Here is an 8,742-nt window from a genome sequence, read left to right on the forward strand (position 1 = left end):
TTTTCATTTCTGGTTTCCATTTTTTTTTGCATTTTAATTAGCAAAACATCTTCTTTGGTTGCAACAATAGCGGAACAAAATTCACTCCATAAAGGTGTGAGAGTGTTTGCGGATGGTCTCGTGTCCCTGTGTTGTCCTGTGAATGACTGTCCTGTCCAGCCTCCCGTTTCAAGTGCCTTAAATGCAAGTGGCAAAAGATGGATGACACGAAAACTTAATTTATCAGGAACAAAACAGTGTTGCAATAAGTATGCCATGTGTTAAACCTGATTTAATATGTTTAAAAATATATATTATGCAGACTGAAAATATAATGACTGAGTGGTTAGGGCAGATTTGAGGGCTCCAGTCTATCCACAGCATTACTGTTTTCTCACTGAACAGATGGCTTCAGCAGTGCTGGGAACACCGGTGCAGGCTATTGGCTCCATAGCCATGCAGGAGGGTTTCCTGCCTGTTGCTTCACACATGTTCCAACAATATGGTGGTCCTCCAGTACCGCTGGACCAGTTGGTAATTAAAAGGGCTCCTGTTTCCATCAAACTATAGGGACATCTTTAATGATGTTGTTTGAATAATTTAGTAAATACATTTACATTTTAGGGGCTATGGACCATATAATTAAAGAGATGCTTTGATTGCAGAAACGTTACTGCAAATAACATGTTGTGATCTGGTTTTAGCCTTTCTTTGTGCATCCCTTTATATTAGAATGCTAATTTTTGATTAACTTTCATGACACGTCTTACCAAGAGACTCGCTTCATTTCCTCAGATTCCTGCATTGATGCTCCCCATGCAGAAGGAAAACGCTGCTCAGTTCAGATTCTTGTTAGTTTGAGACAAAGATTATTGAAAGGATGCAGCTTTTCCCAGAAGATGGCACTGTTTGATTTCCTTCAGTGGTGGCGGGTCATCAGGAGGCAGCACTAGGAATCCTCTCATCTCTCTCTGTCACGTTCCTGTTGGTGTGAAGTCAGCAGACAGACAGACAATAATTCCCGTCTTAGCTGATATTTTTTTAAAAGCTTCAATAAATTTGCCATAAATGCCTCTGTCAAGACATGAGTCACGATGAGCTAACATTACCAGCTGAATGACTTTGGAGTTTTTAGGGATGTTTGATGTTCAGGGCAGAAACACAAACAAACTCCAGAGCATTAGATATTGAACATTTTCTTATTTCAAATCTCTTATGCTCTGCCTAGAAAGGTGTTTTCCCTTTACATTTAACTGCCCTAATACAAAACTATACATTAGTGTATAGTTTTAAGCAGCTGAGTCTGTTTTAATGCATACCTACAGCATATTTTTTAGGCTGAATCTCATTAGATGGTGATGAAGATGAATGTGGTCAATGACTACGAAACGTGAAGGTGACAGGGGAGTGCTCTGACGCACAGGTCCACTGATGGGCTCTAAAATGATTCTCTGCTCCAGAAAAGAAAAAAAAGATCTCTCAGGAAACAACACAACATGCAGTAATGTTTGCTATTCATAAAACATATACAGTTTTAATAATCCCCCAATAAAATTGTTTTATGCATGCTTTACTGAGGATAAATCCAGTTTTTATTTGCAGTCTCTAAAGCGTCGAAAGGGGAGGAATTCAAGTTTTTCTAATGTAAAGCTGGAAGAGGAGGTTTTTGAAAAATCTTCACATTATTTACCTTTTTTTTTTAGAACAAAAAGTCATCAATAGCAGCTGAAGACAAAGTTAGGTTGAATAGGATTTCTGTGTATATTGATAGGCTTTGTTCCTGTTGCTGCAAACCCTCATTCTGTCTCTGTTTCTGAACATGCCCTCCTAATGAAGTGAAGATCTCTCTTTCTCAGCTTGGACATGCTCAAGCATCAGGAATACACACCGAGGATAAGATTTTCTACATTCTGTTGATATTCCTCTCCATATGCACAGTTTATGCAAAGGCATGGATACCAACTAAAATCAGCTGAACACTAGTATCCACACAGCATGGTTTGTTCTGGGTTACTCTCAGTCAGAGGCACTTCACCAATGTTTTTTCATGGGGCCAAAGAGCAAAAAAAAAAAACATTAAACCAAAACAATTGTTTATCAAATGGTATATCAATTGAGCCACAGAACCAAGGAGCAACTTGCAGCTTTGAACTGTAAAATGTCCTCGTTATTTTTGCTAAATTCTAATTGTATCTTGGTCTGCAGCTCCTTTAGTCAGAAACTTAGACACCCTGTCTGTAAGAAGGAGCGCTACCGCAGGTCGTTCATTCCTGCTGCCACCAGACTCTATAATAATGCACTATAACCACAATAACTCCTGTAACAACCACTGTGCAAATATATTATAGTTTTCTATTTATTAACTGTGCAATATTCTGAATTTGCAATATATGTGAATATAATAGTCATACTACTACCTCACCATTGTTCCTTACCTACTACACTTTAACGTAAAAGTCAATCCACCTGTATATAAGCCATCCTGATTGTACATATGACACCTCACATCTCTGTGTTACTCCCTTGTATTTTTTATTTTTATTTATTTTTATTCCTAATGCACCTTTTTCCTCCTTGTTTGCACCTTCTTTAAGTACTATGCCAATATGTGACCAGTGAATTTCACCGCTGTGAGATCAATAAAGCTCATCTAATCTGATTGAAAATTAGTTTTTGTAGTTAGAATGTGTTCATTTAACTTTACCTAAAATAAAAAAAATATAATAATTTACAAAAATAATTAGTTGCTGAGTAAACATCTATTTCAAGTCCGTCAATTTTCTGTCACTTTTTATCCCTGCTGGGGTTGCAACAGCTGCTGGTGCCGATCTCCAGCTGTCAATGGGTGAGAGGCGGGGTTCACCCTGGACAGGTCGCCAGTCCATCTCAGGGCAACACAGAGACGAACAGGACAAACAAGCATTCACAGCTTAGAAGAACTTAGAGAAGCCAATTAACCTAACAGTCATGTTTTTAGACTGAGGAGGAAGCCAGAGTACCTGGAGAAACCACGCATGCTCAGGGAGAACATGCAAACACCATGCAGAAATACCCCAGGCCAGGAATCGAACCCAGAACATTCTTGCTGTAAGGCAGCACTGCTACCCACAGTGGAGCAGTGGGTTGATGACTTGCTTCAAGTCATCAGGACTTTAAGTCATCTCCTTCAAGTTAAAGGTGATAATGTGTTTTTGAACACATGATGTCACTCTCTATTAAGGCGGAATGTGACCTCATTGGTGGACCATCTGATGATTGGTGCAGCCAAGGATGAGCAAAAGTTTTTGCTACAAAATAATCTTAGGTTCTACTCAGTACCTAAATAAAACATCAGCGCGGCCAACTGGCTGCAAACTATCTCAAACAGCAAAATTTGTTAAAGGATAATTATAGATGGGTACAGCTGCTTTTTGTATCTCTGCTTCTGTCTCCTTGAACCCCAGTCGGCCTCAGCAGATGGCCGCTCACACTGAGCCTGGTTCTGCTGGAGGTTTCTTCCTGTTAAATGGGAGTTTTTCCTCTCCACTGTCGCTACAAGCATGCTTCGTGTGAGGGATTGCCTTCAAGTCAATGAGTCGATGCATTGGTGAACTATAAAGAGCCTTGAGATGACGTGTTGTAAAATGGCACTATATAAATAAACAGAATTGAATTGAAGAGATAATATGCTGCATTACTATAATTATAAGAACTAGTGGATTGGCACTTTAAACATTGTAAGATATGACCGGACTCTCTGATCAATAAATGAAGTAGGTCTAAAGTGAAATTGTAAGCTTTACATAATCAAGTACCCACTTTGATCCCCACAGACTGCCACTCTGGGTCCCTGAGCAAGACCTTTAACCCCACACTGCTCCCCGAATGCCGCACAATGACAGCCCAGTGCTCCCCAAGGGGATGGGTCAAATGTAGAGAGTGAATAATTTCTCCAATATGAGATCAATAAATTTCAAATATGTATTATATATAAAGTCCTTGAGATTAAAGATATTGAGGTTCTTTGCAATAATATGTCAATGTACATTCATGATTCAGAAATAGCACATATGTTTGACCTATTTTAAATTAAAGTGGTCAGTTTTAGTCAATTCAGATTTAGAACTTGAGAAAAAAAATCACAAAATCAGTTAAAACAGAAGTTTAGAGGTAAGAAAAACAGATAGGTGGAAGGGACCAATCAGTTATGGTGTCTGTGCCCATAGATCTCATCATATTCAAGCCCTCCACGCCGTCTGCCACCACCATTTATGAACCCAGGGACCATGCTTCTGAAAAGAGGAGCAGAAATGTGACAGTCCAGTCACTGTGCCTCTGAGTTATGATAAGTCCTGGCTAGTCGGCCACAGGGATTTCCCTTTGGCTGACCGGTCAACGTTCATGATTTTCAATGGGGATTCTGTGGAATCAAATCCTGCCTGCGCCCTCTGCTGTGTACCCTGTCACATTAGCATGTCAGGTGACCTCTGAGAGCAATCAGTTGCAATGGATTGTATTTGAGATCTCAAAGTGAAAGAGGATGGATTTAATAACACGGCACCCTTTATAATGTATCCCATAAGATCCCAGTAAAGTACATTTACACATGTTTTTGTCAAGGTTTGGTAGGGGTTTTTGAGCACTTAAAGCTGAGATGAGTTTTGCTGATTTAACAAGGAAACCAAAATAGGAAACCAAAAATCAGCAGATGCCAAGAAGAAACAACACAGGGAGCAAGCAATGAAGCAACAAATCAACAAGAAACCAGCAATGAGGATCTGCACAGATGGTGTTTACATGGGGAACAGAACAAAGGCAAGGCTAATGAGCTGATATGGGGCAGGTGTGAATACAACTAACTAGAAGGGAGCCAAAGGTAAAGGAACAGACACAAGGGGGCAACAGAGAGTAACTGAAGAACAACACTGATAGAAAACAACAAAGACACAAAATTGTAAAGAAACTAAAAGTAAACCTAAAGAATTGGCAGAACATTGACAGGTTTAGTAGCAAAACAATAAAAAAACATAGAAAAAGTAGATTGCAGTGGTAAAGAGATAAACAATATGTGAATTATCAAATAAAATAAAAACATAATTGTTGCAAAGATAAGATGATTATGGAAAAAATTCATAATAAAATAACTGATAATAAAATGAAGGAACCTAAAGTTGATTCAGAAGACCAACTGATCCACTGTTTGTGATGATTTTTGGAGCTAAGCCATTCAGTGTTTTATAGACTAACAGAAGTATTTTAAAGTCTATCTTCAGAGAGATACAAGGAGCCAATGTGAAGACATTAGAACTGGGGTGATGTGCTCCACTTTCTCTGGTTAAGTGAGGATGCAGGCAGCAGCATTCTGGATCAACTGCGGCTGTCTGACCGATTTTTTCAGCATAAACCAGATTGATCAGTGTAGTTAAATTTGAATTCTGCACATAATGATCTGAAAAGCCTCCTGTAGAAAGTGTTGACAAAAGGGAGGGACATTCAGTACAATTTTTCAAGCTGATTGAGTACCTGCCTAGCAGAGTTAACTCATAAATCAAACTCTTACTAAAACCGATCGGGAGGAACTCGCTAACATCCTCCCATTCACAAAGGCAAAAATTGCATCCTTTTGCTCTTTATTCAAAAAGAAATACAGGGTATTCCATCTAAAACCAGCACGGCCATATTTGTTTTGCTTTAGCCTTAAACCTCTGCTTGACGCAGTGACATCATACACGTCACCGCATTGTAATGGTCCTAATCGAGGCTCATGCATGTGTTGGCTTCTAGCAAGATCTATTTTTGGGAGTTTGTGGTCTCACAAATCTCCCGACAATTAATCATACTCACAAGGTAACAGAGCATGTAAACGGAGCGTCGCGGAATTCTGGCTCCCCGCTCAGGAGCATGTTTGCTCATTTGCTCTGCCGCTCAAAGTTGCGCCAGGACGCTCCGCTCAAAATCTGCTCCGCGCTCACCTTAATCGAGCGAAATCGCTCCACACTCCCTCAAATTTTCAGGAGAAGGGATTTTCTTACGTTTTTCCTTCATTTTTATTTTATTTTTTTTATTTACGTGTTTATTTGAACAGGGACAGTGCACATTAATAAACATTTCTGTAAATGAGCCAGTGTTAGCTAAGTAGCTAATTTTCAACTGTAGTCCCTGGGCAAGGTTTAAAATGCCAACATAATAATGTTCATTCATGTAATTCATGTAATGATGCCAGGGCCCTGAGACACACGGCGTTTGATTTAATGAAATGACAGATTCATGTGTTTTGTCTTATTTACCTGGCTGTTAAATTACCACACTATTTCCGAGCTGTGAACGTAACACCTCACTCCATTCATGTTGCCCAGCGTTTCCTAATTAATCATTAATTTATTTTATTAGACTACATTAAAAAAGGTCACTTCGCGTCCCATTGCAAATGAGATAATAGCGTATAATGCATGCATGCGGTCCATTTTCAAAAACAGGCTCTTACCACAACGATCACTTTATGTAAATCCATTCTGTATTGTTAAGTATAGTTCGTTTTTATGATATTTATCACAATATGCAATCCTTGTCAAAAACATAAAAAAAAAAAGTGACTTGAATCAAATAGATGTTATTTTACAAATTTTATAATCCAACATTTTAACTGACGTTGTGAGCGCATTGGAGCGAACTGGAGCGAATTGTAAACCGCTCTGTGCTCCACCATCTTTCTTCCGCTCCGCTCCACCGCTCGCTCCACGCTTCGCTCACATGCTCTGCAAGGTAAGTGAAGATACTATCACAGGAATCGATTTTACTAAAGATAAACTTATTAGCTTTTCAAGGTCCTGCTGAGACATCGGTCCTTTAACCTTTTAATATAATCCTAGTTAGGGAGAGCATGTAGACACTGAAGGAGGGACCCTAAGATGGACCCTTGGGGACCGCCATATGTGATTTTTATGATCTCTATCGTAAAGTTACCCACTGTCGCTAACAGGCCCTCTACTGCAAACCTCTCAAATCTCCAACCTTCCCTTTGATGAAGAGGAGGTTTGAGATAGATCCTGCAGTAACAGCTTGTCCAAGTTACTCTTTTCCAGCTGTGGTTTCATCATTGCCGTTTTTAGGGCCTGGGGGGGAAACACTTGATCAATTAATTAATTAATAATTAGATTCATTTATTTATTTAATGACAATGCAAAGTCTGTCTAATTGTCAATGAGTCCAGAACCACACAGTGCATTCATTATATTCCACTCATACCTCCCTCCTTGCATTGTAAGGTACAAGTCATTAAAAGGTCCTGGAAAGATCTGAATTGTCCCAAAACATTTTTTTCCCAGCCTTTCTGTACCAAGGACTTTGAATAACACATTCTGATAGGGATCTTCTTTAGTCTTGTTTCAGAGCGGAGAGTACAGGGAAGTTTTTAACCCCACTATTGGCTTTTTCTGATGCTTAAAGTCTGCAGAATATGGATTACTGAAGATAAACTTATTGCACCCGAGAAATGACAGACCTCTGTGTACGCTGACCCTGACTCAGCCTCCTGCTGCTTACTTAGTGACTCTAAATGGATTATGTTGTCAGCTGGACGGCTCATCCGAGATTTTTAATATCCAAGCTGAGGTATATCAAGCAGCCGTCTGCCAAGTGGTATCAGAGGGATTTACTTTGGCTTTATTGCTACTTTTTCCCTCCACCTTTCTTATCAGCAGTGAGGTATAGTCATGCCCTCTGTGATCCTTCAGGATGTTTTCACTGTACATCAATAAAACTCTGAGAGGAGAGAATAAACTCCAGAAACTCAGGAGGGACGGATGATGTATTTTAATTTCAACTTATCACTGCAGAAAGTAAAAAGAATCTTAAAGCCATTGCTGCATTTATTACTTTATAATCCATTACTTACATTTTGGTCCTTTTTTATAAAGTAGACCCCCCCCCCACACCGAAACCCAAACTCATATCAAATTCTCTAGTCTTATTGAAAGCGATCCAGATCAGTACCAAAAAATGTTTCTGTTCAGTTTTTTTTCCTGTGTTCTTCTTCTCCTACTGGTTTTTCCCTGGGAACGCCATGAACGCATTCAACAAACAAACAGACAAACAAGCAAACTGTTGGACCACATATCTCCTCCCCCTGCTCTCTTCTTGGCCGGGCGAAGGAGGCAAACACAAACAAGAAAGAATCAAGGAGGCTTAATGGATTTTAGAAGAGAAACAAAACTGACCAGAATATGTCGGGAACCTTATGTGCGAGGAAGGGATAAGACCGTAAACGAGGCAGATATCTTTATATCAGCTGCGACTGTTTCAACATTTTTGCAGGAGCTACTTGTTTGTGTTGGGGGGCTGACGAACTGGCAGGAGTCCACAGGCTGAGGAGCACATCACAGTGGGTGAGAGAACATGCCTGGATGTGCCTTTGCATTACTGCTCTCCCGCAAAATGTGTTTATTCAGTTTTATTTCTGCTTATTTCTGTTTCTGTCTGAGAGCCGATTAAATATCCTCACAAAGGGCATAATAAGCCTTAAGTTGGTCACCTAGTTGTTCTTTTTCACACAGTTTCATAAACAGTTGACATATTCCCCATAAGGTTTTATCAGGGGATTGGATACCTGAGGTCAGGTAGAAACACCAAAATTACTTGGATTAAAAAAAGGTTTTTAGAAATTCTACTGTGAGGATGTTTTTCTGTTTAACTGAGCAATAAAAGAAAGTGGTAGGGAAGTCGCATTTAAATGTCAAATCATTCTGGCTTACAAATGTACATAAATGTACTCTTTATCAGACCATA

The sequence above is a fragment of the Cyprinodon variegatus genome, unplaced genomic scaffold (genome assembly GCF_000732505.1).
Source record: "Cyprinodon variegatus isolate N-32 unplaced genomic scaffold, C_variegatus-1.0 Scaffold41, whole genome shotgun sequence".
Taxonomy (NCBI): domain Eukaryota; kingdom Metazoa; phylum Chordata; class Actinopteri; order Cyprinodontiformes; family Cyprinodontidae; genus Cyprinodon; species Cyprinodon variegatus.